Genomic DNA, 25,620 nt, shown 5'->3' with positions numbered 1-25,620 from the left:
CAGCCTAAATCCTGAAAGCCTACCTCCAGTATTGTTGCTTTGTGCAAGGGTTGCCAATTAAAAATAAAAAATAAAACATTATGTGAACGAAACCAATCACCAGCTGAATTCACCTGACTGATCCCCAGTTTAGGACCCTGGCAGACTTGCCTGAACTAGGAATTCTTGACCCTATTTAAATAATGAGGGCCTTCTCTTGTAGCGTTTGTTTGCTTTTGAAAAAGCCTGATCCGTAAAGTCCAGGAATCAGGCCCCACAGCTGCCAGGATAAATGTCTGCTTAGACATCCACGGGGATGTCTGTCCTTCAGCTGAACATGGAGGTCTGACTAAGTGAAATATTAAATCCTTCTCTTGATGAAATGGGGCCCAGAAAGCCTCCTCTTTCCTTGCAGATGAGGCAGGACCCTACTGACTGGATGGCTCTTTTGCTGCTGCTACTATCAAGTGAATCCAGTGGATAGGGAGGTGAAAAGGCAGGACACCCATTGGTCTTTTCAATTCTTTCCAGAGGTTCCATATTCTAAAAGGATTCCTTGGCTTGCCTCCCATGACTGCTGCCTTTCCCTTCCCCACTGACTCACCCACACCATGATATGTCAGTACAGCTGGACAAACACAGAGTGCCCAAGTTAAAGCAACAAAGACCTTTCCTGGGGCCTCAAGCATGTTGATGATGAGAGATTGTTTCCTAAAAGAAAACAGTTCCACAGAGCCTATGCCACCTGCTATCAGACACTTCCTGCCTGTGTGATATAATTCGAGGGTTGGGCTGGGCACGGTGACTCACGCCTATAATCCCAACACTTTGGGAGGCTGAGGCAGGAGAATCATTTCAGTCCAGGAGACCAGCCTAGGTAACAAAGCGAGACCCTGTCTCTACCAAAGAATAAAAAATAAAAAATTAGCCAGGCACAGTGGCAGGTGGCAGGAGGTTGAGGAGGGAGGATTGCGGGAGCCCAGGAGTTTGAGGTAGCTGTGAGCCATAATGGTGCCACTGCACTCCAGCCTGGGTGACAGAACAATACCCTGCCTTGCAAAAGAAACAAAATTTAAAAAATTGAGAGCAGTCTTTTATGATGCATTCTCTAAATTGCTCTGAATTGTTTAGGAGGTAAATTGTTTTAGTTTTGTGTTTTGTTTGCACTAAGCTAAGTACTAGGACAATAAGTGACCCATGTGAAGTTTCGACCACGCAAAATTAGATCAAGACATGGACCCATCTGGCAATTTCCAGGAGTCCTGATCGTGTGTGTGCAGGCATGCATGCAAGCACACTAAGAACCCATTGGAAATATAATGAGAGGTGAAAATTACACTCACCAAGTTTGTCTCAGGGAAAGTACTGCCTGTGGTTCAAAGGAATAAAGCTCTTATATAGCCACTTGGATTGAGAATTAGAACCTCTAAGAGGCACCCTTGAATAAAAATAGTTGGTCAACTAACTATGGTCTAAGGAAGATGAGTGCAATTAACACTAAGCTTCTGTTTCCCTTAGTGAGGCGCGGCTAAGGCAGGATTGCTGGGTCAACAGAGGAGATGCTGAGTCCTGGCATTCATGTCCTGCTCCACCCATCTGCCAGAGCATTTGTCATCTCCTGCAAACATCAAGCTGAAAATCCTAGAATATTTTTAAAATATTAATTTGAAACAGTGTCAAAATGTTAGCTTGCCAAGGAGCTCGCACATGTTGGCTGAGACCCTGGACTTCGGGAGTCTGACATCTTGGAGATTTGACTGGTTCATATCATGGAGGCAGCATGCTCATCTGGAGAGTTTTTAAAACTGGGTGATTTGAGTGTGTCCTGGTTCCAGAGCGCCCTCTTGGGGAGTGGATAGGAGATTGGAAGATCTCAGAGAATATATACTTTAGGGATAAAAGAGGAAACAGGACATATGTGCAGTTACTCAGTCAATTTTTACAGGTCATTGCATCTAATGGTACTAAAACCCTAGTTCTATCACCGCTGGTGTAAAAGTAGGTAGCTGGGCAGACATGAGCAGGGTAGGAGAGGTCGCCACAAGGAATGGCAGGTGACCATCAGGTGATGCTCAAGTGGTTGTTAACTGTCACTCTAAAATAATAATTGGACACAGCCGGCACCAGAGAAAGGCAGGCTCCCAATAGATAGAAAACATCTGAAATGGGTGATCAGTGGCTTCCTGATAAGATCTCAGGAACTGGGTAAGTGGACTCAAGCATGTGCCCTAAAAGGCAAAATGGTGGTGCTTAACTGGTATATGACCTTCTTCTAAGAACATTCGGCTGGTGTATTAGTCCGTTGTCATGCTGCTATGAAGAAATACCCAAGACTGGGTAATTTATAAACAAAAGGGATTTAATTGACTCACAGTTCCACATTCCTGGGGAGGCCTCAGGAAACTTACAATCATGCTAGAAGGGAAAGGAAACACATCCTTCTTCCCAGGTTAGCAGGAGAGAGAACTGCTGGCAGGGGAAAGCCAAATGCTTATAAAATCATTGGATCTCATGAGAACTCACTATCATGAGAACAGGATGGGGGTAACCACCTCCATGATTCAAGTACCTCCCACTGGGCCCCTCCCATGACACATGGGGATTATGGGAACTATAATTCAAGATGAGATTTGGGTGGGGACACAGCCAAGCCATATGAACTGGTAAGGAAAACACACCTCAAATGAACATGCACAAAACTTCGGTAAGCACATGGCACATGTAGCCCCTGCTAAGTCCTGGCAGGCCACCACATGCAGACAGCCTGCCCCAGGGAAAAAATCAAGGGAGGAGAGACACAAACCCTGGAACCATGCCAATGTATAAAACCCCAAGTGAAGGGCTGAAAGCGCACTTGGATCTTTCAAGTTGCCTGCTTGGCCCTCTTCCAAGTATACTTTACTTCCTTCGGTTCCTGCTCTAAAACTTGCCTTGGTCTCTCACTCCACCTTATACCCCTCCAGTGAATTCTTTCCTCTGAAGAGGCAAGAATCGAGTTGCTGCAAACCCATACGGAGTCACTGCTGTTAACACTGGCATCATCTCATTCTCACCAAGACCCACCTGAGATGAGTTGACTCCACATAAAGCATCTCTGGGCCCCACACCTGAAGCTCCCATCAGTAGGCATTAGAAAGGCAGGTGACCGTACTATAGGTGAATGGACAAGGTGGAGGAGAAAGGGCCTGGGGAATGAAACTATTTTTCAGAGATTCTGGAGAGGCATCTGGGCCATGGGTAAGGCCATCTGCAGAGAGGCTGAATATGATGGACCTGCTCTGTACCCAGAAGCTATGGTCTGAACATTTGTGTCCTCTCACCCATAATCTATTATTAAAACCTAATCACCAAAGCAAGAGTATCAAGAGGTGAGGGCTTTAGGAGGTGATTAGGTCATGAGGGCAGAGCCACATGAATGGGATTAATGCTCTTATAAGAGAGGCCAGAGGGACCTTATTCTGCCCCTTCTGCCACGTGAAGACACAGCTGGAACGCGTCATCTATAAGGAAGGGGCCCTCACAGGACACCGAATCTGCTGGAGCCTTGGTCTCAGAATTTCCAGCCTTCAGAACTGTGAGCAATAAGTTTCTACTGTTTATAAATGACTAGTCTAAGGTATTTTTGTTAGAGGAGCCCTAATGGAAGAAGATAGAGCTATTTGGTTGAAGTCTCTTGACCTAGAATATAGCCATAAAAGAGCCGCAAAAACCTCTTTAGGTCAAATTCATGAATTCTACCCCATGTGGTTTGCTATCCCAAGCACCTAGCTCTGCCCTGTAAGTCATTATTTATGTGCCCATCTTCTCTATTAGCACGGGTTCTCATTTTTCCCTGTCTTTCAGGAAAGGATAAGCTTCTTCCTTAAGTCTCGGGCTCAGAGTACAGCTCCATGCACAGTGAGGGCTCAGGGAATGCTAGAAGCCTATTATTTACAACAAACATGGTCTTGCAACTTCTCTACAGCTTATTCCACATCCCTTCCACAGTGGAAGACCCTTTTGGGCTTTACTCGAAGTTTTCACTAAAATGAAAAGCAAATGTGGTTTATTACAGTTGGTCTTTGTTAAGACAAAATGAAGTATCTTTTATCATAATTAAAATGGAAAATTTGGAGTCAGCCTTAGACACTTTTAAAATAAGGGACTGTGCATGTCTGTCTGTGTGTGTGGGGGGGGGGCTTGGTCCTCACTTAATGTCTCTAGTTGCTCATATGTTCTTGAACTCCAAATAAATATAAGGGCAATTATTTGATTTGGTCTGCATACGGAGTTGGGATTGTTCAATCTGGAGACATGAAGTCTAAGGGGCAATAGCCTGAGGAAAGTCATTGTTAAATAATAACTTTAAAAAGAAAACTGCCGGGTGCGGTGGCTCACGCCTGTAATCCCAGCACTTTGGGAGGCTGAGGTGGGCGAATCACGAGGTCAGGAGATCAAGACCATCCCGGCTAATACGGTGAAACCCCATCTCTACTAAAAATACAAAAAATTAGCCGGGGGTGGTGGCAGGTGCCTGTAGTCCCAGCTACTCGGGAGGCTGAGGCAGGAGAATGGTGTGAATCCGGGAGGCGGAGCTTGCAGTGAGCTGAGATCGCGCCACTGCACTCCAGCCGAGGCAACAGAGCGAGACTGTGTCTCAAAAAAATAAATAAATAAATAAAAGAAAAGCAAAAACAGGCTGGGCACAGTGGCTCACACCTGTAATCCCAGCACTTTGGGAAGCCGAGGCGGGTAGATCATTTGAGGTCAGGAGTTTGAGACCAGGTTGGTCAACGTGGCGAAGCCCCATCTCTACTAAAAATACAAAAAAAATTAGCCAGGCGTAGTGGTACAGACCTGTAATCCCAGCTACTAGGGAGGCTGAGGCACAAGAATTGCTTGAACCTGGGAGGTGGAGGTTGCAGTGAGCCAATATCATGCTACTGCACTCCAGCCTGGGCAACAGAGAGAGACTTTTTTTTTTTTTTTTTAAAGAGAGAAAAAGAAAAACAGCTTAGATTGCCGCACGAGAGATTTTTATATTAAAGAAAATCATTTAATGTTGGAATAGGTTACATCAAGAAGACATAGAATTTTCTCTAAGGGTCGCTAAAATAAATCTTGTAAGTTACTAGATAGTTTAGCACTGGTTCTAACTGAAGGAAAGAGGGACATCGTCCCCCACATTTTTAGCTGAAGAAAAGAATCCTGATCCTCTAGCTTTAATTTAGTTTTTGATCTTCTATGCATTTGTAACAAAGGGAAAACTGACTCTACTAGAAAAATCCTGCTTAATGATACATTTTCATGAGAAAATACAGTGTGGACTAGTACAAAAAAAGAATTTTAGGCTGGGCGAGGTGGCTCACACATGTAATCCCAGCACTTTGGGAGACTGAGGCAGGCAGATCACCTAAGGTCGGGAGTTTGAGAAGAGCCTGGGCAACATGATGAAACCTCATCTCTACTAAAAATACAAAAGAATTAGCGGGGTGTGATGGCACAGGTCTGTAATCCCAGCTACTCGGGAGCCTGAGGCACAAGAATCACTTGAACCCGGGAGGTGGAGGTTGCAGTGAGCAGAGATCGCGCTAGACTGCACTCTAGCCTGGATGACAGAGCGAGACTCCATCAAATAAATAAATAAATAAATAAATAAATAAATAAATAAATAAATAAATAAATAAATGCATGTGTAATTTATGTATTACATTGAGATCAAATTTTTAAAAACTTGTGGAAAAGAATATACCGCAGCATCCTTTAAACACTTGAAAATAATAATCCACAATAATCTTTTAGGGTTTTCTTTTGTTGAGACGGAGTCTCACTCTGTGGTCAGGCTGGAGTGCAGAGATGCGATCTCGGCTCACTGCAACCTCTTCCTCCCAAGTTCAAGTGATTCTCTTGCCTCAGCCTCCCGAGTAGCTGAGACTACAGGTGCCCACCACCACTCCAGGCTAATTTTTTTGTGTTTTTAGTAGAGATGGGGTTTCACTGTGTTAGCCAGGATGGTCTCGATCTCCTGACCTCGTGATCCGCCCACCTCAGCCTCTTAAAGTGCTGGGATTACAGGCACAAACCACCACAACCAGCCACAAGTTTTATCCATTTATTTCTAGTTCATAGTTTATTTGTTTTTTTGTTGTTTGTTTTGAGACGGAGTCTCGCTCTGTTGCCCAGGCTGGAGTGTGGTGGCCGGATCTCAGCTCACTGCAAGCTCCACCACCCGGGTTTACGCCATTCTCCTGCCTCAGCCTCCCAAGTAGCTGGGACTACAGGCGCCGGCCACCTCGCCCGGCTAGTTTTTTGTATTTTTTAGTAGAGAGGAGGTTTCACCGTGTTAGCCAGGATGGTCTCAATCTCCTGACCTCGTGATCCGCCTGTCTCGGCCTCCCGAAGTGCTGGGATTACAGGCTTGAGCCACCGCGCCCAGCCTCTAGTTCATAGTTTAAACAGTTACAACTGCTGTTGATTAAACATACATACACATAAAAATACAAGATAAACAAAACACTAGGGAAAATCTTTGCAATATATGTGAAAAATGCCTATTAAAATATATAAATGGTCTTTCAAGTTTTTACTTTTTTATTTATTTTTTACTAGGCAAAGAACTTTATTAACCTTTGTTTCAAACTTTACTTCCCAGCTTCTTGAGCTTAACTAGCTAAAAAGAATGATTATGTATAAGCAAAAACTGAAAAGAGATACAGTGTCCAAGGGTCTTGGGCTTAAAAATATTAGAGATCTACATTTTATCAGATCCATGAACAAAAATTTCTTAAAAAGAAGTCATAATAGAAAATAGCAGCTTCCAGTAACTTCAAGTTTTATCTTCTTCAGAAGTCGACTCAGTTCAGCTTGCCTCATTCTTGGAAGCCTCATCAAAATTCTCCACAATTCTGGAACTCCATCATCATCATCCTCGCCAGTAGCAAGTGGTGCTTTTCCATCCACAGGTTGTTTGGGCAGAACTTCAGCCAGTCTCCTTAAACTAGTCAGACTGTCTGCACCAAGCTGGCTTAAGAGGCTGGGTAGCATTTCTGTCACCTGCTTTGCCTCAGCATGGCCTGTAATGGTGAAAGTGTCTGCTGCCATGCCTGAAATTTAGGGTTGTTAAAGTGGATTACTGTTCCTTGCTTTGTAAGCACATTCACCTTTTCAATACCAGAGATATTGTTTACCTGTAACTTCTTTAAGAAGAATTGAAGTGTTTTGTTTTGTCTTTTTTTTTTTTTTTTTTTTTTTTTTTAATCATCGGCTGTGGCTGTTCTGTGAACCACCTTCTTTCTGCTTTCTGTGAGCAGTTCCTTTCCCACCAGTGCACACTTGTGCTTGCAGTTTGAGGTTTTCCTGGTTCATGATCATTTCTTTTATCTTGTTGGAGCAGATAAGGGGCTGCTAGGGGGACTAGGGTTGGTGCTCAGGTATCTTGGGTGGACCAGCTGAGATTAGGCACACACACTCGGGGATGCGAGATGGCAGCTAGAGGGAGGATCTTTCAGATTTATAAGGAAAGAAGGAACTTACCAACCAGAAAATGGACAAAAGGCATAAATGGACAGTTCTCAGAGAAAGAATGTCAAAGGATGAATAAAAATATGAAAAAAAGTTCAGCCTCACTATTTATAAAAATTTGTTCCTTTACAAAGGCATAATTGACAAATACAAATTATATATGGTGTGATATTTTGATATATGTGTACATTGTGAAACGATTAAGTCAAGCTAATTAACATACCTATCACCTCTTATACCTTTTTTGTGGTGAGAACATTTAAGATCTACTCTCAGCAATTTTCAAGTATGTAATACATTATTATCATCATCATCATGCTATACAATAGATCTCCAAAACTTATTCATCCTGTCTAACCAAAACTATGTACCCTTTAGCCAACATCCTTCTCACTCTTTTACCTGACCTCCAGCCCTTGGAAACTATTGTTCTACTCTCTGCTTTTATAACTTTGTTTTTTGAATGAGATCGTGTTCTTTGTGGGAACATGCATGGAGCTGGAGGCCATTAGCCTTAGCAAACTAACACAGGAACAGAAAACCAAATGCTGCGTGTTCTCCTCAGTAGGAGCTAAATGATGAGAACTCATAAACACAAAGAAGGAAACAACAGACACTGGGGCCTACTTGAGGGCGGAGGGTGGGAGGAGGGAGAGGAGCAGAAAAAATGACTATTGGATACGAGCCTTAGTAACTGGATGATGAAATAATCTGTACAACAAACTCCCATCACACGAGTTTACCTGTATAACAAACCTGCACATGTGGCCCCAACCTAAGATAAAATTAAAAAAAAAAAAAAAGCACACTGCAATTCAAGACTCACTTCTCAAAAGAAAAAAAAAGCCACGTTCTAAGGGAAGCTCAGACTTTCAGACTCTGTTCCTGGTTGTAATCAAATTATCTTTGTCTATAAACAAAACACCTTCTCCAAGGGAAGCTATAGATAGATCATATCATCACCAGTATGTCTCCAACTTTAATGATCAGTTGTTTCCATTCCTTAAAAAACTTGCTTTTTTTAAGGAGTGAGATTATGCAGTATTTGTCTTTCTGGCTTATTTCCTTTGTCACCTATTTATCACAATCAGATTTCCGAATCATATTCCATTGTATGTATATCATTTTCTTCAGTCATCTGTTGATGGACACTTAGGTTGTTTCCACTTCTTGGCTGTTGTGAATAGTGCTGCAATACACATGGGAGTGCAGAGATCTCTTTGATATACTGATTTCATTTCATTTGGGTATATACACAGAAGAGAAATTGATGGATCACATGGTAGTTCTATTTTTAATTATTTTATTATACTTTAAGTTCTGGAATACATGTGCAGAACGTGCAGGTTTGTTACATAGTATACACGTACCATGGTGGTTTACAACACCCATTAACCCATCATCTACATTAGGTATTTCTCCTAATGCTATCCCTCTCCTAAGCCCCCACCCCCTGACAGGTCCTGTGTGTGATGTTCCCTTCCCTGTGTCCATGTGTTCTCATTTTTCAGCTCCCACTTACGAGTGAGAGCATGTGTATGGTTTTCTGTTCCTTTGTTAGTTTGCTGAGAATGATGGTTTCCAGCTTCATCCATGTGCCTGCAAAGGACATGAACTCATCCTTTTTTATGGCTGTGTAGTATTCCATGATATATATGTGCCACATTTTCTTTATCTTTTTAATTTTTAAAGAACGCTTCATACTGTTTTTCTATAATGGATGTACTAATTTGCATTTCTACCAGCAGTGTACAAGAGCTCCCTTTTCTCCACATCCTTTTTAACACTTGTTGTTAATAGCCATTCTAACAGATATGAGGCAATATCTTATTGTGCTTTCTATTGCATTTCCCTGGTCATTCTTAATGTTGAGCATTTTTTCAAATACCTGCTGGCCATTTGTATGTCTTCTCGTGAGAAATATCTATTGTCTTAGTCTATTCTCTGTTGCTACAACAGAATACCACAGACTGGGTAAATTATAAACAATATAAGTTTGCTTGGCTCATGGTTCTGCAGGCTAACAAATCTAAGAGCATGATGCTGGCATTTGATGAGGGCTTTGTGCTACAATATCCATGGTGAATCAGCAGAAGATAGAAGCAAGCACACAAGACTGAGAAAGCAAGAGGGGCCAGGCTCACTTTTATAACAACCTGCTCTCTTGATAATTGACCTACTCCCATGACTACACGCATTCATTTATGAGGCTCTGTCATTATACCAGTCACCTTCATTGTGTCCCATCTCTCAACACTGTTGCATAGGGGATTAAGTTTTCAACATGTGAATTTTGGGGGACACATTAAAACAGTATTTATTCAGGTCCTTTGACCATTGTTTTAATTGAGTTGTTTTCTTGCTCTTGAATTGTTTGAGTTCCTTATATATTTTTTATATTAACCCCTTATCAGATGTATTGTTTGCAAATATTTTCTTCAATTCTGTAGGATTTTTTTTTTTCCACTCTGTTGATCATTTCCTTAGCTATGCAGAAGTTGGTTTTTTTTTTTTTTTTCTTCATTTGATGCAATCCCATTTGTCCTTTTTTGCTTCTGTTTTCTGTGCTTTTGGAGCCATATCTAAAAAATCTTTGCCCAGACCAATGTCAAGAAGCTTTGTCTCCATATTGGTTTCTAGTAGTTTTACAGTTTCAGGTCTTACATTTAAGTCTTTAATCGGTTTTGAGTTGATTTTTATATATGGTGTGAGATAAGGGTTCAGTTTTATTCTACTGCCTGTGGATACCTAGTTTTCACAACACCGCTTACTGAAGAGACAGTCCTTTCCCCATTGTGTGTTCTTACTATCTTTGCCAAAGGTCAATTGACCGTAAATGTGTGGATTTATTTCTGGGTTCTCTGTTCTATTCCATTGGTCTATGGGTCTGTTTTTATGCCAGTAGCATGCTGTTTTGATTCCTATCTCTTTGTAGCATATTTTGAAGTCAGGGAGTGAGATGTTTTCAGCTTTACTCTTTTTGCTCCAGATTGGTTTGGCTACTTGGAGGTTTTTTGTGCTTCCATAAGAATTTTAGGATTGTTTCTTCTATTTCTTGAAAAATGTCTTTGGAAACATGGAATCAACCCAAATGCCCATCAATGATAGACTGGATAAAGAAAATATGGTACATATACACCACCGAATAGTATGCAGCCATAAAAAGGAATGAGATCGTGTCCTTTGCAGGAACATGGATGGAGCTGGAAGCCATTCTCTTCAGCAAACTAACACAGTAACAGAAAACCAAATACCGCATGCTCTCACTTATAAGTGGGAGCTGAACAATGAGAACACGTGGACACATGTAGGGGAACGAAACACACTGGGACCTGTCAGGGAGCGGGGTATGGGTAGGCAGAGCATTAGGAAAAATAGCTAATGCATGCTTGGCTTAATACCTAGGTGATGGGTTGATAGGTGCAGCAAACCACCATGGCACACATTTACTTATGTAACAAACATGCACATCTTGCACATGTACCCCGTAACTTAAAATAAAAATAAAAATGTAATTTAAAAAAATATCTTTGGAATTTTGATAGGGATTGCAATGAATCTGTAGATTGCTTTGGGTGGTATGGTCAGTTAAACAATGTTCTTCCAATCTGTAAACACAGGATATAATTTCATTTATTTGCATCTTGAATTTCTTTAATCACTATTTTATAGTTTTCAGTGTACAATTCTTTTACTTTCTTGATAACACTTTGTCCTAAGTATTTTATTATTTTTGATGCTATTGTAAAAGGGATTGCTTTCTTATGGTTTGTTGTTACTATACAGAAATGTCACTGATTTTTATATGTTGATTTTTGTATCCTGCAACTATACTGACTTTGTTTATTAGTTCTGACAGTTTGTGTGTGTGGGGCGGGGGGGGGGGGGGGGGCGGGGCAGGGGCAAGTCTTTAGGTTTTTCTTTCTTTCCCTCTTTCTTGCTCTCTTTCTCTCCTTTTCTTTCTCTTTCTCTTTTTTCTTTCTTTCTTTCCCTCTTTATTTAATTTCCTCTTTCTGTCTGTCTCATTCTGTCACCCACCCAAGCTGGAGAGATGTGGAGTGATCATGGCTCACTGCAGCCTCAATCTCCTGGGTTCAAGCAATCCTCCCACCTCAGCCTCCTAAGTAGCTGGGACTTGTGCCTCCAAGCTGGGCATGTGCCTCCAAGCCTGGCTAATTTTATTTATTTTTTAATAAAGACGGATCTCACTATGTTGGCCAGACTGGTCTTGAACTCTTGGACTCAGTTGATCCTTGTTCCTCAGCCTCCCAAAGGGCTGGGATCACAGACATGAGCCACCATGCCTGGCCAGGTTTTCTATACAAAACACCATGTCATCTGCAACCAGAGACAATTTTACTTTTTCCTTTCCAATCTTGATGCCTTTTATTTCTTTTTCTTGCCCAATTTCTCTGGCTAGGACTTCCGGTACTATATTGAAGAGAAGCGGAGAGAGTGGGCCTCCTTGTCTTGTTCCTGATTTCAGAGGAAAAGCTTTCAGATTTTTATCATTGACTGCGATGTTAGCTGTAGGCTTGTCATACATGGCCTTTATCTTGTGGCGGTGCACTGGGTCTTGTGGAGCCTGGGGCAGTGGGGACTGGTCTCAAGCTTGTGTCCACAGGGGCTGACCAGTGTCAGGGTCTGCAGGGGTGATCCTGGCCCTGGGTCTGTGGTAGTGGGCCTTCAGCTGCAGGGGCTGGCCTAGCAGCTGGGACTGTGGGACCCAGTCTGGCACCAGACTTCCCTGAGGTGGGCCTGGTGCTGGGATCTAGGACACAGTTCAGAGTTCACTTCCTTGTCCCTGTGGAGGGTCTCTCTGTCAGTGTTTTGCTGCCCAGGCTTGAGGGAGAGGCGACACAGGAAATGTGAAACTGTCCTTTCTACCTTCTTCAAGGCATCTTTTCTTATATTTGTGTTATACCCAGGTGCTATAACCTCTCACCTGCATTCTTTAACTCATGTGATGGTATTTTTATGTAGGAATAGTTGTCCAAGTTGATGTTTCTTGTGAGGGATGAATGCTAGAAAGTCTTATTCCACCATCTTGCTGGTATCACTCTAGAATAATTTTTTTTTTTTTAAGTATTTCAGTGAGCTACCATTTTCAAACCTAACACACTGACTAACAGTAAAAAGAATAATATGTCAGTGGCAAGAATATGGGAAAACTGGCATTATAGGAGAGAAAAAGTAATATCCTTTCCTCACCTATTGCAAAGTTCATGGGTGATATTCTTTTTTTTTTTTTTTAGGTGCTTCTTTTTCTTTCTTTCTTTTTTTTTAATTTAAGTTCTAGGGTACATGTGCACAACGTGCATGTTTGTTACATATGTATACTTGTGCCGTGTTAGTGTGCTGCACCCATCAACTCGTCATTTACATCAGGTATAACTCCCAGTGCCATCCCTCCCCTCTCCCCCCTCCCCATAATAGGCCCCTCATGGGTGATATTCTTATAACAAAAGACAGATCACAAATATACAGTTAGGTAGAAAGAATAAGTTCTAATGTTTGATGGCTAAGTAGGGTAACTGGAGTTAACAACAATAGTTGAAAAACTTTTTTTCAAAATAGTTAGAGAGGATCTGAAATGTGCCCAACACATAGTAATGATAAATACTCAGGTAATGGATACCCTTAAATACCCTGACTTCATCATTACACATTCTTTGCATGTAACAAAATGTCACACATACCCCATAAATATGTACAAATATAATGTACCCCAAAAACCAAAAATAAATCTAGGATATTAAAAAAGATAGATTAATAAGAGAAGATTACAATGAATTTATTTAACCAAAGTTTTATATGACACAGGATCTTTCTGTAATGAAGACCCAAAGACCCAGGGAAACTTAGTCTGCATGTGTTTATGCTTAGGCTCAGTGAAGAGTGGACAGTGTATAAAAGTATCACTGGGCAAAAGGGGCTATGATCTAATGGTAATAAGCTGGTGGGGGGAGTTTAGCAAAGTCTATTTGTTCAGATTCTTCTTGGCCTCTTGTGTAACATTTCTTCCCTGTGAGTATAGGGAGGACACCTATCACTTGAGGGTCTTCAGGTGAAAGAAAGTCGGAGAGACCTTTCTGCTTCTGTGGTTTTCATTATTTCCTTCAGCTTAAAATACCCAGTATGCCAGCGTGCCATAGTTTGGATGATCAGTTTCTGAGATGGACAGCATTCATCTACATGATAGGCAGAAGCAAGATGGGTACCTTTCTGGATGGAAGTTAGGTGGTATAAACCGACAAGCTTAAAATATACTTTGACCTGGGAATTTCACTTTTATGGATTTACATTATAGAAACAATTAGAAAACAGTAAAATAAGATTTATGTAAAGATCACTATTATATCATGATTTGAAATAGTGAAAAAATGGAAATAAATGCCTAAAGAGAAGACTGGTTACACTAATAATTTGATATCTATAGACTAAAACACTAGTTGCTACAAATCACATTGCAGACAAATAGTTATTGGCATGAAAAATGTTCAACTTATTGTGAAGGTTACACATTTTATGTGAGGTGTGACGTTATGAAATACATTCTTGTGTGTATGCTGCAGCATATACAACAAAGCTTTTCCTGACAGTGAAATTGATTTCTTTTGCTGTTCCTTTCTGGAATTTTGTCTGCACTGAGCATATATTACATAGTAGAAAGAAAAGATAATTTTTAGTAATAATAAAAAGGAACAAAGTAACCCCAGTTCAGTACACTAGCCAACTAGTCAGAAGTACACTAGAGATCCCATAGTTATTTTAGACTATAAATTTAAACAGCTTTGAAATCAAAGGTAAGTTCTTGAGCTCATCACAGGGCCCTGTTCTCCCTTCCTCTTTGAGCTCTCTGTTATCTCCGGATCCCTTTCCAGGAGATGTGGGTGACTCTCCTCTGTTCCATGTACCAGGTGCTTGGCCTGATGGAGAGTTAAAGTCTTGACAACAGGGCCAATCAAGCACAGGAAGCGCCTTCAGACACCTGCACAGAGATGACAGATTGCCCTACTTTAGGCCTTCACATTTTGGAAATTGTATGTTTAAAATCTATGCCTGCTTGCCTGCCCTGTTATTTATAGATACTGCAGGCAGAACCTTTCACACTGTAGCAAATGAAGAATGATTACAGTCAGTTAATTAATAGAATTTATATAACTAGCTGAAGAAAAAATACTGAATGAGAAACTGCAAATCAACAAAGAAGTGTTTATTACTTGTAAAGAAACTGATTGCTCAAAGTCAAGATATATACCAACTTTTAGAGGAGATTTCTCAGGTAATAAGCAGGAAAATATCCCACACTTTTCCTCCCCCTAGAAAGTGTTTTTTTGTTTGTTTGTTTGTTTGTTTTCCTAGAAGATATTTTTAATTAGTAACTTCATCAAACGGTCAACAAGCATTGTCTTATTTGTTAGGGTCACTAGTTTGTGCCTTTGTATTCTATGGTCTGGGTAAAAAGGATTCTCTAAAGCCACTTGCAATGATACGGTGTTATATGACCTTGATATATACGGCAAAGGAGTGCAATGGACGAAGAATAAACACAGGATGTTTGCTTCACTCTGAATTGTTTAGTGTTAAAATAGCACACTAAATAATAGCAGCCGGTCCTGCAGTGATAGGAATTTAAACTTTTATGTTGTGCCCCATTTTCAGGTCTATGAGAAATCTGTGTGAACTGGGAGATACGGACCTGGGTACTCTTCTCTTTGCTAGGCACTAGGGATGGCTGGCACAAAGTCCTCTGGAGTGTTACGCGGGGCTCCTTAAATTAGGGTTAAAAATTGCTAGCATAAGTTATGAAAAAAATATATTCACAGTAGCAACTTGAGTTTAAGGAGACAACATGTGAAAAGCAGAATCTAGAACTAGCCCTGTTTCAGATCTTCACTTTCTTGTTAGAAATGTAGCTTTAATCTCTATGAATTTCAGGGTTCTCAGCTGTAAAACTGGAATAAAATTATGTATGACAAAATACTTATAAAGTGCATTGAATTTTATTTTTTTATTTTATTTTATTTTTATTATACTTTAAGTTCTAGGGTACATGTGCATAACGTGCAGGTTTGTTACATATGTATACTTATGCCATGTTGGTGTGCTGCACCCATCAACTCGTCAGCACCCATCAATTCATCATTTATATCATGTATAACTCCCCAGTGCAATCCCTCCCTCCTCCCCCCTCCCCATGATAGGCCCCAGTGTGTGATGTTCCCCTTCCTGAGTCCAAGTGATCTCATTGTACAGTTCCCACCTATGAGTGAGAACATGCGGTGTTTGGTTTTCTCTTCTTGTGATAGTTTGCTAAGAATGATGGTTTCCAGCTGCATCCATGTCCCTACAAAGGATGCAAACTCATCCTTTTTTATGGCTGCATAGTATTCCATGGTGTATATGTGCCACATTTTCTTAATCCAGTCTGTCACAGATGGACATTTGGGTTGATTCCAAGTCTTTGCTATTGTGAATAGTGCTGCAATAAACATACGTGTGCATGTGTCTTTGTAGTAGAATAATTTATAATCCTTTGGGTATATACCCAGTAGTGGGATGGCTGGGTCATATGGTACATCTAGTTCTAGATCCTTGAGGAATTGCCATACTGTTTTCCATAATGGTTGAACTAGTTTACAATCCCACCAACAGTGTAAAAGTGTTCCTATTTCTCCACATCCTCTCCAACACCTGTTGTTTCCTGACTTCTTAATGATTGCCATTCTAACTGGTGTGAGATGGTATCTCATTGTGGTTTTGATTTGCATTTCTCTGATGGCGAGTGATGATGAGCATTTTTTCATGTGTCTGTTGGCTGTATGAATGTCTTCTTTTGAGAAATGTCTGTTCATATCCTTTGCCCACTTTTGGATGGGGTTGTTTGTTTTTTTCTTGTATATTTGTTTGAGTTCTTTGTAGATTCTGGATATTAGCCCTTTGTCAGATGAGTAGGTTGCAAAAATTTTCTCCCATTCTGTAGGTTGCCTGTTCACTCTGATGGTAGTTTCTTTTGCTGTGCAAAAGCTCTTTAGTTTAATTAGATCCCATTTGTCAATTTTGGCTTTTGCTGCCGTTGCTTTTGGTGTTTTAGACATGAAGTCCTTGCCCATGCCTATGTCCTGAATGGTACTACCTAGATTTTCTTCTAGGGTTTTTATGGTATTAGGTCTAACATTTAAGTCTCTAATCCATCTTGAATTAATCTTCCTATAAGGGGTAAGGAAAGGATCCAGTTTCAGCTTTCTACTTATGGCTAGCCAATTTTCCCAGCACCATTTATTAAATAGGGAATCCTTTCCCCATTTCTTGTTTCTCTCAGGTTTGTCAAAGATCAGATGGTTGTAGATGTGTGGTATTATTTCTGAGGACTCTGTTCTGTTCCATTGGTGTATATCTCTGTTTTGGTACCAGTACCATGCTGTTTTGGTTACTGTAGCCTTGTAGTATAGTTTGAAGTCAGGTAGCGTGACGCCTCCAGCTTTGTCCTTTTGACTTAGGATTGTCTTGGCAATGCGGGCTCTTTTTTGGTTCCATATGAACTTTAAAGCAGTTTTTTTCAATTCTGTGAAGAAACTCATTGGTAGCTTGATGGGGATGGCATTGAATCTATAAATAACCTTGGGCAGTATGGCCATTTTCACAATATTGATTCTTCCTATCCATGAGCATGGTATGTTCTTCCATTTGTTTGTGTCCTCTTTGATTTCACTGAGCAGTGGTTTGTAGTTCTCCTTGAAGAGGTCCTTTACATCCCTTGTAAGCTGGATTCCTAGGTATTTTGTTCTCTTTGAAGCAATTGTGAATGGAAGTTCATTCCTGATTTGGCTCTCTGCTTGTCTGTTACTGGTGTATAAGAATGCTTGTGATTTTTGCACATTAATTTTGTATCCTGAGACTTTGCTGAAGTTGCTTATCAGCTTAAGGAGATTTTGGGCTGAGACGATGGGGTTTTCTAAATATACAATCATGTCATCTGCAAACAGGGACAATTTGACTTCTTCTTTTCCTAACTGGATACCCTTTATTTCTTTCTCTTGCCTGATTGCCCTAGCCAGAACTTCCAACACTATGTTGAATAGGAGTGGTGAGAGAGGGCATCCCTGTCTTGTACCAGTTTTCAAAGGGAATTTTTCCAGTTTTTGCCCATTCAGAATGATATTAGCTGTGGGTTTGTCATAAATAGCTCTTATTATTTTGAGGTACGTTCCATCAATACCGAATTTATTGAGCGTTTTTAGCATGAAGGGCTGTTGAATTTTGTCAAAAGCCTTTTCTGCATTGAGAAAAGCCTATTGAGATAATCATGTGGTTGTTGTCTTTGGTTCTGTTTATATGCTGGATTATGTTTATTGATTTGCAAATGTTGAACCAGCCTTGCATCCCAGGGATGAAGCCCACTTGATCATGGTGGATAAGCTTTTTGATGTGCTGCTGAATCCGGTTTGCCAGTATTTTATTGAGAATTTTTGCATCGATGTTCATCAGGGATATTGGTCTAAAATTCTCTTTTTTTGTTGTGTCTCTGCCAGGCTTTGGTATCAGGATGATGTTGGCCTCATAAAATGAGTTAGGGAGGATTCCCTCTTTTTCTATTGATTGGAATAGTTTCAGAAGGAATGGTACCAGCTCCTCCTTGTACCTCTGGTAGAATTCAGCTGTGAATCCATCTGGTCCTGGACTTTTTTTGGTGGGTAGGCTATTAATTGTTGCCTCAATTTCATAGCCTGCTATTGGTCTATTCAGGGAGTCAACTTCTTCCTGGTTTAGTCTTGGGAGAGTGTAAGTGTCCAGGAAATTATCCATTTCTTCTAGATTTTCTAGTTGATTTGCGTAGAGGCGTTTATAGTATTCTCTGATGGTTGTTTGTATTTCTGTGGGGTCGGTGGTGATATACCCTTTATCATTTTTTATTGGTCTATTTGATTCCTCTCTCTTTTCTTCTTTATTAGTCTTGCTAGCGGTCTGTCAATTTTGTTGATCTTTTCAAAAAACCAACTCCTGGATTCATTGATTTTTTTGGAGGGTTTTTTGTGTCTCTATCTCCTTCAGTTCGGCTCTGATCTTAGTTATTTCTTGCCTTCTGCTAGCTTTTGAATGTGTTTGCTCTTGCCTCTCTAGTTCTTTTAATTGTGATGTTAGAGTGTCAATTTTAGATCTTTCCTGCTTTCTCTTGTGGGCATTTAGTGCTATAAATTTCCCTCTACACACTGCTTTAAATGTGTCCCAGAGATTCTGGTATGTTGTATCTTTGTTCTCATTGGTTTCAAAGAACATCTTTATTTCTGCCTTCATTTCGTTATGTACCCAGTAGTCATTCAGGAGCAGGTTGTTCAGTTTCCATGTAGTTGAGTGGTTTTGATTGAGTTTCTTAGTCCTGAGTTCTAGTTTGATTGCACTGTGGTCTGAGAGACAGTTTGTTATAATTTCTATTCTTTTACATTTGCTAAGGAGTGCTTTACTTCCAAGTATGTGGTCAACTTTGGAATAAGTGTGATGTGGTGCTGATAAGAATGTATATTCTTTTGATTTGGGGTGGAGAGTTCTATAGATGTCTATTAGGTCCACTTGGTGCAGAGATGAGTTCAATTCCTGGATATCCTTGTTAACTTTCTGTCTCGTTGAGCTGTCTAATGTTGACAGTGGAGTGTTGAAGTCTCCCATTATTAGTGTATGGGAGTCTAAGTCTCTTTGTAAGTCTCTAAGGACTTGCTTTATGAATCTGGGTGCTCCTGTATTGGGTGCATATATATTTAGGAGAGTTAGCTCTTCCTGTTGAATTGATCCCTTTACCATTATGTAATGGCCTTCTTTGTCTCTTTTGATCTTTGATGGTTTAAAGTCTGTTTTATCAGAGACTAGGATTGCAACCCCTGCTTTTTTTTGTTCTCCATTTGCTTGGTAGATCTTCCTCCATCCCTTTATTTTGAGCCTATGTATGTCTCTGCATGTGAGATGGGTCTCCTGAATACAGCAGACTGATGGGTCTTGACTCTTTATCCAGTTTGCCAGTCTGTGTCTTTTAATTGGAGCATTTAGTCCATTTACATTTAAGGTTAATATTGTTATGTGTGAACTTGATCCTGTCATTATGATATTAACTGGTTATTTTGCTCGTTAGTTGATGCAGTTTCTTCCTAGCCTCGATGGTCTTTACATTTTGGCATGTTTTTGCAATGGCTGGTACCGGTTATTCCTTTCCATGTTTAGGGCTTCCTTCAGGGTCTCTTGTAAGGCAGGCCTGGTGGTGACAAAATCTCTAAGCATTTGCTTATCTGTAAAGGATTTTATTTCTCCTTCACTTATGAAACTTAGTTTGGCTGGATATGAAATTCTGGGTTGAAAATTCTTTTCTTAAGAACGTTGAATATTGGCCCCCACTCTCTTCTGGCTTGTAGAGTTTCTGCCGAGAGATCTGCTGTTAGTCTGATGGGCTTCCCTTTGTGGGTAACCCGACCTTTCTCTCTGGCTGCCCTTAAGATTATTTCCTTCATTTCAACTTTGGTGAATCTGGCAATTATGTGTCTTGGAGTTGCTCTTCTGGAGGAGTATCTTTGTGGCGTTCTCTGTATTTCCTGAATTTGAATGTTGGCCTGCCCTACTAGGTTGGGGAAGTTCTCCTGGATGATATCCTGAAGAGTGTTTTCCAACTTGGTTCCATTTTCCCCCTCACTTTCAGGCACCCCAATCAGGCGTAGATTTGGTCTTTTTACATAATGCCATACTTCTTGCAGGCTTTGTTCATTTCTTTTTCTTCTTTTTTCTTGTGGTTTCTCTTCTCGCTTCATTTCATTCCTCAATCGCTGATACTCTTTCTTCCAGTTGATCAAGTCAGTTACTGAAGCTTGTGCATTTGTCACGTATTTCTTGTGTCATGGTTTTCATCTCTGTCATTTCGTTTATGACCTTCTCTGCATTAATTAGTCTAGCTGTCAATTCTTCCACTCTTTTTTCAAGATTTTTAGTTTCTTTGCGCTGGGTACGTAATTCCTCCTTTAGCTCTGAGAAGTTTGATGGACTGAAGCCTTCTTCTCTCATCTCGTCAAAGTCATTCTCTGACCAGCTTTGATCCGTTGCTGGCGATGGGCTGCGCTCCTTTGCAGGGGGAGATGCGCTCTTATTTTTTGAATTTCCAGCTTTTCTGCCCTGCTTCTTCCCCATCTTTGTGGTTTTATCTGTCTCTGGTCTTTGATGATGGTGACGTACTGATGGGGTTTTGGTATAGGTGTCCTTCCTGTTTGATAGTTTTCCTTCTGACACTCAGAAGGACTGTCTGTTGGTCTGTTGGAGATTGCTTGAGGTCCACTCCAGACCCTGTTTGCCTGGGTATCAGCAGCAGAGGTTGCAGAAGATAGGATATTGCTGAACAGCGAGTGTGCCTGTCTGATTCTTTCTTTGGAAGTTTCCTCTCAGGGGTGTACTCCACCCTGTGAGTTGTGGGGTGTCAGACTGCCCCTAGTGGGGGATGTCTCCCAGCTAGGCTACTCAGGGGTCAGGGACCCACCTGAGCAGGCAGTCTGTCCGTTCTCAGATCTCAACCTCCGCGTTGGGAGATCCACGGCTCTCCCCAAAGCTGTCAGACAGAGTCGTTCGCGTCTGCACCGGCCCCCGCTGCTTCTGCTGTTGGTCTTCAGCTGTGCGCTGTCCCCAGAGGTGGAGACTACAGAGACAGGCAGGCTTCCTTGAGCTGCTGTGAGCTCCACCCAGTTCAAGCTTCCCAGCGGCTTTGTTTACCTACTTAAGCCTCAGCAATGGCGGGCGCCCCTCCCCCAGCCTCGCTGCTGCCTTGCGGATAGATCGCCTCAGACTGCTGTGTTAGCAGTGAGGGAGGCTCCGTGGGCGTGGGACCCTCCCGGCCAGGTGTGGGATATATTCTCCTGGTGTGCCTGTCTGCTTAAAGCCCAGTATTGGGGTGGGAGTTACCCGATTTTCCAGGTGTTGTGTGTCTCAGTTCCCCTGGCTAGGAAAACGGATTCCCTTCCCCCTTGGCTTCCAGGTGAGGCGATGCCTTGCCCTGCTTCAGTTCTCGCTGGTCAGGCTGCAGCAGCTGACCAGCACCGATTGTCCGGCACTCCCTAGTGAGATGACCCCAGTACCTCAGTTGAAAATGCAGAAATCACCGGTCTTCTGTGTCGCTCGCGCTGGGAGTTGGAGAGTGGAGCTGTTCCTATTTGACCATCTTGCTCCGCCCCCCGAGCAGTGCATTGAGTTTTATAATGCATTTTCAAATACATTAGCTCATTTATTCCTTGCAATTATCCCAGGAGGAAGATATTATCGCTAATTTACAGTTGAAGAAACTGAGGCTCAGAAATGGAAGTGCTTTGTCCTAAATCACACAGAATAGGGACACTTATCTTCTGATTCACAATCCTATGCCCTTTCCACAAAATCATGTAAAAAAAAATGCTAAACAACCAATAGAAGAAATGGATTAAAAGAAAGATGGGTAAAATGCCCATCATCCAAGCATGCTCCTACTCTTGACTACACTTGTAGGGCCAGTCTGGCCTGTCATTTGCCCACCCCTGGGCTGCAATGCCTGTAAACTGAGCCATTCTCATAAACATCCCAGAGAAAAGTAGTAGTCAACACAATGGCAAAGGCTTCTCTCTGCTTAACCCCAGCAGCAAGTCCATCTGGGCTGAGCTGAGAAGATGGCGGGAAGGCTGCACAGGATGCCTTCTTCCTCCATGACAATGAAGGTGGCTCTCTACTTGCAGATGTGAATCAAACTTAATCTAAATTGGTCAAATCAATTAGGAATCTCTAATTTTACCGGTAGGGAGCAGATTTTATACATCAGCAGTGGAAAATGATCTCAATTAACTTGTGAACAGAAACTGGATATAACATGAAACTAAGGTTTTAATCTGAGCTACTGTGAAATTTAAAGAAAGAACAACTTCCAGGAAATTAATTTTGTCTTTGTGTACTTCTGGGCAGTTTCATGACACTAGTCTGGATCATTCGCTCACTGTATTACCTGTGGGGTCTTCTCACCCTCCACTGGATAACTTTCCCAAAAGCTCTGCCCGGTATTATAATTCAAAAGCTTTGAGAAACTGAAATTTGTGATCTGAGATTTTTTTAGTTATATAATGATCACCCTCACATTTCCTCTAAAAAAAATTCCAAAAAACCTTGAGGAATAAATTTTGTGACATGAGATCACATAAAGACTGGACTGTTTAAAGAATTAAGTGTTCATATCTCACATCTAAAATTTCTCTTCTAGAAATAATCCTCTAGATAGCGTCACAATCAAAAGCTTCAGCTTCAAAGTAAATGGAACCAGGTTTTAACCTCAGCTCTAACTGTGGGATCTCAGATGAGATGTTTAACTTCTTCATGTGCTCGGTTTCCTCATCCATAAAATGGTGACAATAATTGTACTTACCTCATAGAGTTATTATGAGGATTTAAATGAGATAATGTATATAACATGTTTAGTAACTCCTGGCAAATAGTTATTCAAGAATGTTACTATTGTCATATCCATCAAGTTCTTATTCCCTCTGGTGTGCTAGACACTGCATTCACCATCAGGATTGCAGCTAAGGGTAGACATGGTTCTTCTCAAGAAGCCAAGCTGACTAGTGTCTGGTGAGTAGCAATTGCTGAAGAACAATGAACTTTTGATAATAAACAATACAATGAGAGGAGTTACTAAGAAACCCAACCTTAAGCAGGGGTCTTCACCACAAAATGAGCACCCCACCTTAAAAAGTCAATTGATTTGGGGTCATATTCTTAATTTATAAAAAGTTCCAACAATTTCATTATAAAGACAATCATCAACAGAAAAAGAGTTAAAGGCTTTGGACACAAAATTTGTAGAAGGAAATATAAATAGTGAAAAAAATGAACGCATAAGAATGATGTACAAATAAGTTTCCTATGCTTTCTACTTCTATGGATTTTTCCAAACTTTCTGTGAACATGTGTTACTTTAACAATTATTTTTAGATGATTATTTCCATAGAACTAGGACTTAAATACCTATAAATGAAGAAGACATGATCCTCCTCTACAATCCTCCAGTTATAAGCATCTATTGAAGTTTTGTCATAGTCTTCCTGCAAAAGAAAAGATCTATAGGAGTTGTTTCAAAAACTAACTCTTGGTAGTGCTTCTTGTAGGTAAAGAGAATGTTAAATCCTCATTGTTAAACAAGGAAGGGCAAGAGAAGGTTTGGTTAATGGCCACAAGACTCTTCACTGACAGTCAACTAGGTAGAGATGTCAGTCATCAACTCTATCTAGAGATGATGAAGTCAACATGACTGCTTCCTAGAATGAGTCTTTATTAAAGTTTATCAGATAATTGCTTATCCATTTTTATCAGAGAATGCATATATTTCTTCCCAGAATGAGGCTGTAAATTAGGTCAGACCCGGAAAGGGTTTGGGATAACTTTTTTCCCACGTCTTCCAATTTTCCTTTTCTTCCTCTAGTTCTTATTTCTATGATAGGTCTTCCTCCCTAGTGAGCTACCTGATCCAGAAACCTGGAAGTTAATCTCTCCTTTGCACTTTCAGGTCCAATCACCGAGTCCTGGGTCCCATTTGTTAAATACATCTCTCAGTTCAGTTCCCTCCTTTCCAAAGCCCCCAACCACAACTTTAGGCCCTAACCAGTTACTTCACCCTCGGACTCCTGGGATTATTTCCTAATCAGTTCCCAAGCCTCTGAGTCAAAACAGTCTGGACAAATATAAATTCATTTTTTCTATGTTACCAAAAGTATCCCTGACATTTATTATGTATTTCATGATTTCCCAATTATAAAAACTACCACTTCATACTTCAGTCACATCTGTATTATTTAATATTATTTTTCATGAGTTCTTTTAGAAGATGACTTTTGGGCTGTGTATAGCAGCTCATGTCTGTGCAATCCCAGCACTTTGGGAGGCCAATGAGGGAGGATCATTTGAGGCCAGGAGCTTAAGACCAACCTAGGTAACATGGCAAGACCCCATCTCCACAAAAAATAAAACAATTAGTTAGGCATGGTTGCATGAGCTTGTAATTCCAGTTACTCCAGAGGCTGAGGCAGGAGGTTTGCTTGAGCCCAGGAGTTTGAGGTGACAGTGAGCTACAATTGTGCCACTGCACTCCAGCCTGGGTGGCAGAGTGAGACCCTGTGTTCCAAGTTAATCTTGGTCAAGAGATTCCTTATTCTCTGACTGACCCAAGAAGGGGATTCATGACAGCTGAGCTCCTTCTGGAGGATCTGTCTTTAGGTAGATAAGGGGAGCTCAGAGAAAGCCTCCGCCTCTGTCTTCTGTTCCCCAAGTGCCCCTCAGTTTGAAGTAATCAGCAAACCAAAGCAGCAGGCATATTCTGCGGTGGCATTTGTTGAACTCCTTCAGGCCAATAACTTTGTTTTTACTTACAACTAAAATCATCCTAATTGATATACTCTCTCCAGCTTCCCTCCCAATGCATAATCTGAATCCCCAAAATAAATTGAACATTTTATGGAAGCCCATAAAAGCAGAGGTTTTTGAGATTTTTCTGAGGAAAATAGAAACATCAGTTAAAGCACTTAATAACATTTGTTAACCAAAACTAAACCTCAGCACAGTAGTCAGCATGGCCCTGTAGGTTGATATAAGTCATGCCTCTACTCAGGCGCCTCCAATGAGCTTTCACTCAGAAAACACAAAGTCCTTACAACAGCCCTAGGTGCCCTGTCCCTGATAGTGTTCTGATTTCATCTCCACTCGCCTTCCCACTCCCTCACTCTGCCATGTCTGCCTCCTTCCTGTGCTAAGCAAACGTCCATCTCTGTCCCTTTGCTCATATTCCCCCTCAGCTCACTCCCTTTCCACTTTCAAATCCTTTTTCAAATGCTACCTCCTCTGTGTGGCCTTCACTGGCCACCCCGTATAAAATCACAGCCTGCCCAGTCACTCCCTATCCCCTTCCCCAACTTTAAATCATAGCATTTTCACCATCCAAAATTAATAAATGTTTCTTTATTTTTATGAATGCAAATCTCATGAAGGCAGAAATTTTTGTTTTGTTCAGTGTGAATCTCAGGCACCTAGAACAAGTCCTGATAGAGCAGAAGCACTCAATAAATACTTGCTAAGTGAATATGTCTTCATTTTACTGATTAGGTAACTAAA

General features: G+C 41.0%; 1 pseudogene; it reads right to left on the bottom strand.

Moving 5' to 3' along the window:
- Nucleotides 1-6,817: 6,817 nt before the first annotated feature.
- On the bottom strand, nucleotides 6,818-24,062 carry LOC104664099 (annotated as a pseudogene).
- Between the last annotated feature and the right edge of the window lie 1,558 nt (nucleotides 24,063-25,620).

This window comes from Rhinopithecus roxellana, chromosome 2, assembly GCF_007565055.1.
Source record: "Rhinopithecus roxellana isolate Shanxi Qingling chromosome 2, ASM756505v1, whole genome shotgun sequence".
In the NCBI taxonomy this organism is placed as follows: Eukaryota; Metazoa; Chordata; class Mammalia; order Primates; family Cercopithecidae; genus Rhinopithecus; species Rhinopithecus roxellana.
This window is presented reverse-complemented; position numbering and strand designations above follow the sequence as displayed.